The 8586-nt window shown below is 36.9% G+C and overlaps 1 non-coding gene across 1 annotated transcript; it reads left to right on the forward strand.

Annotated features, from left to right (window-relative positions):
- The first annotated feature begins 673 nt into the window (after window positions 1-673).
- Window positions 674-777, forward strand: LOC130971375 (small nucleolar RNA R71). The gene has a single exon (XR_009082597.1). It is a non-coding gene; the product is annotated as a small nucleolar RNA R71 (small nucleolar RNA).
- The last annotated feature ends 7809 nt before the right edge of the window (window positions 778-8586 follow it).

The following is an 8586-nucleotide window of genomic DNA, read 5'->3' on the forward strand; positions in this document are numbered from 1 at the left end:
ACTCAGCTGGCCCACTTGTGCCTCCAGATTTCTGATGGAGGATCTTGTTTCACTCATGAAACTAAAAGTGGCTTTTGACAGATCAAAGACTAGATTTGCTAAATTAGAAGTGTTTTCTTCAGAATTCTCTGTCTGTTGCTGAGAAGATGATGGGAAAGGCTTGCTATTACTCAGCCTATTGCGTCCACCATTGTTAATGCCTTGTTGAGGCTTCTGTTGATCCTTCCATGAGAAATTTGGATGATTTCTCCATGATGAATTATAGGTGTTTCCATAAGGTTCACCCATGTAATTAACCTCTGCCATTGCAGGGTTCTCAGGATCATAAGCTTCTTCAGAAGCTGCCTCTTTAGTACTGTTGGATGTATTTTGCCATCCATTCAGACTTTGAGAAATCATGTTGACTTGCTGAGTCAACACTTTGTTCTGAGCCAATATGGCATTCAGAGCATCAATTTCAAGAACTCCTTTCTTCTGAGGTATCCCATTATTCACGGAATTCCTCTCAGAAGTGTACATAAATTGGTTATTTGCAACCATGTCAATGAGTTCTTGAGCTTCTGCAGGTGTTTTCTTTAGGTGAATTGATCCACTTGCAGAATGATCCAATGACATTTTTGAAAACTCATATAGACCATAATAGAATATATCTAATATGGTCCATTCTAAAAACATGTCAGATGGACACCTTTTGGTCAACTGCTTGTATCTTTCCCAAGCTTCATAGAGGGATTCACCATCTTTTTGTTTGAAGGTCTGAACATCCACTCTAAGCTTGCTCAGCTTTTGAGGAGGAAAGAATTTATCCAAGAAAGCTATGACCAGCTTATCCCAAAAGTCCAGGCTATCCTTAGGTTGTGAATCCAACCATATTCTAGCTCAGTCTCTTACAGCAAAAGGGAAAAGCATGAGTCTGTAGACTTCAGGATCAACTCCATTCGTCTTAACAGTCTCACAAATCTACAAGAACTCAGTTAAAAACTGGTAAGGATCTTCAGATGGAAGTCCATAAAACTTGCAGTTCTGTTGCATTAAAGCAACTAGTTGAGGCTTAAGCTCAAAATTATTGGCTCCAATGGCAGGAATGGAGATGCTTCTTCCATCAAATTTGGACGTTGGCTTTGTGAAGTCACCAAGCATTCTCCTTGCATTATTATTATTTTTGGCTGCCATCTCCTTCTCTTGTTCTAATGTTTCTGAAAGGTTGCCTTTAGATTGTTGTAACTTAGCTTCTCTTAATTTTCTCTTCAGAGTCCTTTCAGGTTCTGGATCAATTTCAACAAGAGTGCCTTTTTCCTTATTCCTGCTCATATGAAAGAGAAGAAAACAAGAAAAGAAAGAGGAATCCTCTATGTCACAGTATAGAGATTCCTTTATGTTAGTAGAAGAAGAAATGGGATAAGGAAAGAAGACTCCAAACAGAAGGGATGACCATGAATGGAAAGAGAGAGGGTGAGGTAAAAAGAAGTGAAGATAAGTGTTAGTAGATAAATAATTAAATAGAATAGGATGAGAGAAGGAAATTTTCGAAAATAATTTTGAAAAAGTGGTTAGTGATTTTCGAAAATTAAAGATAGGATATAATTAAAATTTAAAACAATTAAAAAGAATTTTTGAAAAAGGGATGAGATATTTTCGAAAATTAAGGAGGGAGAAGTAGTTAGGTGGTTTTGAAAAAGATAAGAAACAAACAAAAAGTCAAAGAGTTAGTTAAAATCAAATTTGAAAAGATAAGAAGATAAGAAGTTAGATAAGATATTTTGAAATTAAATTTTTTAAAAAGATAAAATTTTGAAAAAGATATGATAACAAGATAAGATAAGAAGATATGATAAAAAGATATAGTTGAAAAAGATTTAATTTTAAAATTTAAAATCAATTACTTCACTAACAAGAAATTACAAGATAAGATTCTAGAACTTAAAGATTGAACCTTTCTTAACAAGAAAGTAACCAACTTCAAATTTTTGAATTAATCACATTAATTGTTAGTAAATTTTCGAAAATATGATATAAAGATAAGAAAAAGATTTTGAAAATATTTTGAAAAATATTTTTAAAATTTTCGAAAAATAGAAAAAATGAAAAAGATATGATTTTTGAAAAAGATTTTGAAAAGATAAGATTTTTAAAATTGAAAATTTGACTTGACTTGTAAGAAACAACTACTTTTGAAAATTTTTGACTAAGTCAACTCAAATTTTCGAAAATTATGAGAAAAATAAGGAAAAGATATTTTTTTGATTTTTGAATATTTTAATTATGAGATAGAAAAACACAATTATGACCCAAAACATAAAAATTTTAGATCAAAACACATGATGCATGCAAGAACACTATGAATGTCAAGATGAACACCAAGAACACTTTGAAGATCATGATGAACATCAAGAACATAATTTTGAAAAATTTTTGATGCAAAGAAAACATGCATGACACCAAACTTAGAAATCTTTAATGCATGGACTCTAACAAACGAAAAATGCATGTGAAAAACAACAAACAACACAAAACAAGAAAACATCAAGATCAAACAAGAGGGCTTACCAAGAGCAACTTGAAGATCATGAAGAACACCATGAATGCATGAATTTTTCGAAAAATGCAAGAAAATTTTTTTTAGCATGCAATTGACACCAAACTTAAAAATTGACTCAAGACTCAAACAAGAAACACAAAATATTTTTGGTTTTTTATGACTTTCTAATTTTTTTTTCTTTTTTTTGGATTTTTATTAATTTTTTTCGAAAATAAAGTTTGGAAAAACGAAAAAGAAAAGAAAAATTTTGAAAAAGATTTTTGAAAAGAAAATTACCTGATCTGAGCAACAAGATGAACTGTCAGTTGTCCATACTCGAACAATCCCCGGCAACGGCGCCAAAAATTTGGTGGATGGAATTGTGATCACATCAATGTAGTACTCTTTGTTATTGTATGGAATCATTATTGTGGCTCCTGGCTATGTGTGGACACAACTCCGTTCAACATAACCAGCAAGTGTACTGGGTCATCCAAGTAATACCTTACTTGAGTAAGGGTCGATCCCACAGAGATTGTTGGTATGAAGCAAGCTATGGTCACCTTGTATTTGTCAGTAAGGCAGATTAAATTGGTTTATGATGAGTTCGAAAATTAATAATAAACAGAAAATAAAATAGGATAGAAATACTTATGTAAATCAATAGTGGGAATTTCAGATAGATGCATGGAGATGCTGTGCTCCTCTTGAATCTCTACTTTCTTATTACGTTCATCCAATTCTTCTTACTCCTTTCCATGGCAAGCTGTATGTAGGGCATCACCGTCTTCAATGGCTACTTTTCATCCTCTCGGGAAAATGATCCTATGCGCTGTCACTGCATGGCTAATCGTCTGGAGGCATCCCCCTTGTTGATGGCTACATCCCATCCTCTCAGTGAAAATGGTCCAAATGCTCTGTCACAGCACGGCTAATCATCTGTCGGTTCTCAATTAGGTTGGAATAGAATCCCTTGATTCTTTTGCGTCTGTCACTAACGCCCAGCCTTCAGGAGTTTGAAGCTCGTCATAGTCATTCAATACCGGAATCCTACTCGGAATACCACAGACAAGGTTAGACTTTCCGGATTCCCGGGATCCTACTCGAAATACCCCAGACAAGGTTAGACTTTTCGGATCCCCATGAATGCCGCCATCTATCTAGCTTATACCACGAAGATTCTGTTAGGGAATCTAAGAGATATGCGCCCAGCCTAAAGTAGAACGGATGTGGTTGTCAGTCACGCGCGTTCATAGGTGAGAATGATGATGAGTGTCACGGATCATCACATTCATCAAGTTGAAGTGCAACGTATATCTTGGAATAAGAATAAAAGAGAATTGAATAGAAAGTAATGGTAATTGTATTGCAACTTGAGGTACAGCAGAGCTCCACACCCTTAATCTATGGTGTGTAGAAACTCCACCATTGAAAATACATAAGTGAAAGGTTCAGGCATGGCCGAATGGCCAGCCCCCATGGTCTAAGGACTATGCACCGCCAGATGTTCCTTAGATCTAAAGTGATCAAAAGATGTCTAATACAATAGTAAATTATCCTATTTATACTAGACTAGCTACTAGGGTTTACATGAGTAAGTAATTGATGCATAAATCCACTTCCGGGGCCCACTTGGTGTATGCTTGAGCTGAGATTGATCTATCCACGAGCTGAGGCTTTTCTTGGAGTTGAACGCCGAGTTATAGCGTGTTTCTGGCGTTCAACTCCGGGTTATGACGTGTTTCTGGCGTTTAACTCCAGACAGCAGCATGTACTTGGCGTTGAGCGCCACTTTACGTCGTCAATTTCCAAATAAAGTATGGACTATTATATATTGCTGGAAAGCCTGGATGTCTACTTTCCAACGCTGTTGAGAGCGCGCCATTTGGAGTTCTGTAGCTCCAGAAAATCCGTTTCGAGTGTAGGGATGTCAGAATCCAACAGCATCAGCAGTCCTTTTGTCAGCCTATTTCAGAATTTTGCTCAAGTCCCTCAATTTCAGCTAGAAATTACCTGAAATTACAGAAAAACACACAAACTCATAGTAAAGTCTAGAAATGTGAATTTAACATAAAAACTAATGAAAACATCCCTAAAAGTAGCTTGAAGTTACTAAAAACTACCTAAAAACAATGCCAAAAAGCGTATAAATTATCCGCTCATCAGTACGCACAATTGTAATCTCAACTCTTTCTCACAACTTCACACAACTAACCAGCACGTGCACTGGGTCGTCCAAGTAATAAACCTTATGTGAGTAAGGGTCGATCCCACGGAGATTGTTGGCTTGAAGCAGGCTATGGTCATCTTGTAAATCACAGTTTGGCGGATTCAAATGGTTATGGAGTTTTGATAATTAAAAGATAAATAAACATAAAATGAAGATAGAGATACTTATGTAATTCATTGGTGGGAATTTCAGATAATCGTATGGATATGCGTTGTTTCTTCTGAATCTTTGCTTTCCTATTGCCTTCATCCCTTCATATGGCAAGCTGTATGTTGGGTGTCACTGTTGTCAATGGCTACTTCCCGTCCTCTCAGTGAAAATGGTCATCTACGGTTTCTGTACGGCTAATCAACTGTCGGATTTCTCGTCTCGGATGAAAAATACCATGCACAGATATCGTATGGCTAATTAGCTATTGGTTCTTGATCTTGTAGGAATAGGATTTACTATCCTTTTGCATCTGTCACTACGACCTACAGTCGCGAGTTTGAAGCTCATCACAGTCATCCCTTGCCGGATCCTACTCGGAATACCACAGACAAGGTTTAGACTTTTTGGATCTCAAGAATGCTGTCAATGGATTCTAGCCTATACCACGAAGATTCTAATATCGGATTCAGATGCCCCATTGTCAGAGGGGAGTTGATGTGAATCGTTGATTAGAAACCCAAGAGATATACATTCAAGCTTGTTTTCATGTAGAACGGAAGTGGTTGTCAATCACACGTTCATAAGTGAGAATGGTGATGAGTGTCACATAATCATCACATTCATCATGTTCTTATGTGTGAATGAATATCTTAGAATAAGAATAAGCATGAATTGAATAGAAGAACAATAGTACTTTGCATTAATACTTGAGGAACAGCAGAGCTCCACACCTTAATATATGGTGTGTAGAAACTCCACCGTTGAAAATACATAAGTGATAATGGTGTTCATTGGCTTCGGCCCCAGAGGGGGAACCAGAATAACCAAGACGTCTAATACAATGAGAAAAAGTTCTATTTATACTAAACTAGTTACTAGGGTTACAGAAATAAGTAAATGATGCAGAAATCCACTTCCGAGGTCCACTTGGTGTGTGCTTGGGCTGAGCATTGAAGCTTTCACGTTTAGAGGTCTTCCTTGGAGTTAAACGCTAGTTTGTAACTTGTTTCAGGCGTTTGACTCTAGCTTGCAACTTGTTTCTGGCGTTTGACTCTAGAATAGGGCAGAAAGCTGGCATTGAACGCCAGTTTGTGTCATCTAAACTCGACTAAAGTTTGAACTATTATATATTGTTGGAAAGCCCTGGATGTCTATTTTCCAACGCAGTTAAGAGCGTGCCATTTGGATTTCTATAGCTCCAAAAAATCCATTTCGAGTGTAGGGAGGTCAGAATCCACCAACATCAGCAGTCCTTTTTCAGCCTCTGAATCAGATTTTTGCTCAGGTCTCTCAATTTCAGCTAGAAAATACCTAAAATCACAGAAAAACACACAAACTCATAGTAAAGTCCAGAAATGTGAATTTTGCTTAAAAACTAATAAAAATATACTAAAAAGTAGCTACATCCTACTAAAAACTATATAAAAACAATGCCAAAAAGCGTATAAATTATCTGCTCATCACAACACCAAACTTAAATTGTTGCTTGTCTCCAAGCAACTAAAAATAAAATAGGATAAAAAGAAGAGAATATACAACGAATCCCACAATATCAATGAAACTTAGTTCCAATTAGATGAGCGGGGCTAGTAGCTTTTTACTTCTGAACAGTTTTGGCATCTCACTTTATCCTTTGAAATTCAGAATGATTGGCATCTATAGGAACTCAGAATTTTAGACTCCTAGTTCAGTATGTTGATTCTTGAACACATTTACTTTATGAGTCTTGGTTGTGGCCCTAAGCACTTTATTTTCCAGTATTACCACCGGACACATAAATGCCGCAAACACATAACTGAGTGAACATTTTCAGATTGTGACTCAGTTTTGCTAAAGTCCCCAGTTAGAGGTGTCCAGAGTTCTTAAGCACACTCTTTTTGCTTTGGATCACGACTTTAACCACTCAGTCTCAAGCTTTTCACTTGGACCTTCATGACACAAGCACATGGTTAGGGACAACTTGATTTAGCCGCTTAGGCCTGGATTTTATTTCCTTGGGCCCTCCTATCCATTAATGCTCAAAGCCTTAGATCCTTTTTACCCTTGCCTTTTGGTTTAAAGTACTATTGGCTTTTTCTGCTTGCTTTCTCTTTTTCTTTCTTTTTCTTTTAATTTTTGCCACTTTTTTTTTCGCAAGCTTTCTTATTCACTGCTTTTTCTTGCTTCAAGAATCAATTTCATGATTTTTCAGATTATCAATAACATTTCTCTTTGTTCATCATTCTTTCAAGAGCCAACAATTTTAACATTCATAAACAACAAGATAAAAAATATGCACTGTTCAAGCATTCATTTAGAAAACAAAAAGTATTGCCACCACATCAAAATAATTAAACTAATTTCAAGATAAAATTTAAAATTCAAGTACTTCTTGTTCTTTTGTAATTAAGCACATTTTTCATTTAAGAGAGGTGAAGGATTCATGGAGTTATTCATAGCTTTAAGACATAGACACTAGACACTAATGATCATGTAATGAAGACACAAACATAGCCAAACATAAAGCTCAAAACCAAAAATAGAAAAATAATAGACAAGGAGATTAAGGAATGAGTCCACCTTAGTAAGGGTGGCGTCTTCCTCTTGAAGATCCAATGGTGTTCTTGAGCTCCTCTATGTCTCTTCCTTGCCTTTGTTGCTCCTGCCTCATAGCTCTTTGATCTTCTCTAATATCATGGAGAATGGAGTGCTCTTGGTGCTCCACTCTTAGTTGGTCCATGTTGTAACTCAAGCCTTCCAAAGAGGTGTTGAGTTTCTCCCAATAGTTGTGTGGAGGAAATTGCATCCCTTAAGGCATCTCAGGGATTTCTTGATGAGGATCTTCCTCATGCTCTTGTTGAGGTCCATGAATGGGCTCTCTTGTTTGCTCCATCCTTTTCTTAGTGATGGGCTTGTCCTCTTCAATGAGGTTGTCTCCTTCTATGTCAATCCCAGAGTTCTAGAGGTATGATCTCATGAACTCTCACTTCCTTCCCAATCATGATACTATGGATCATAATGGCCCGATCCACAGTCACTTCAGATCGGTTGCTAGTAGGAATGATGGAGCATTGGATGAACTCCAACCATCCTCTAGCCATAGGCTTAAGGTCCGGTCTTCTCAATTGAACCGGATTACCTCATGAGTCTTTTCCATTGAGCTCTTTCCACACATATGTCCATGAGGACTTGGTCTAACCTTTGATTAAAGTTGACCCTTCTAGTGTAGGGGCGTGCATTTTCTTGCATCATTGGCAAGTGGAACGCCAACCTTACATTTTCCGGGCTGAAATCTAAGTATTTCCCCCGAACCATTGTAAGCCAATTCTTTGGATTTGGGTTTATACTTTGATCATGGTTCCTAGTGATCCATGCATTAGCATAGAACTCTTGAAGCATTAAGATTCTGACTTGTTGAATGGGATTGGTGAGAACTTCCCAACCTCTTCTTCAGATTTCATGTCGGATCTCCGGATACTCATTTTTCTTGAGCATGAAAGGGACCTCAGGGATCACCTTCTTCTTGGCCACAACTTCATAGAAGTGGTCTTGATGGACCTTTGAGATGAATCTCTCTATCTCCTATGACTCGGAGGTGGAGGCTTTTACCTTTCCTTTCCTCTTTTTAGAGATTTTTCCAGCCTTAGGTGCCATAAATGGTTATGGAAAAACAAAAAGTAATGCTTTTACCACACCAAACTTAAAAGGT

Source organism: Arachis stenosperma, chromosome 3 (genome assembly GCF_014773155.1).
Source record: "Arachis stenosperma cultivar V10309 chromosome 3, arast.V10309.gnm1.PFL2, whole genome shotgun sequence".
Lineage (NCBI taxonomy): Eukaryota > Viridiplantae > Streptophyta > Magnoliopsida > Fabales > Fabaceae > Arachis > Arachis stenosperma.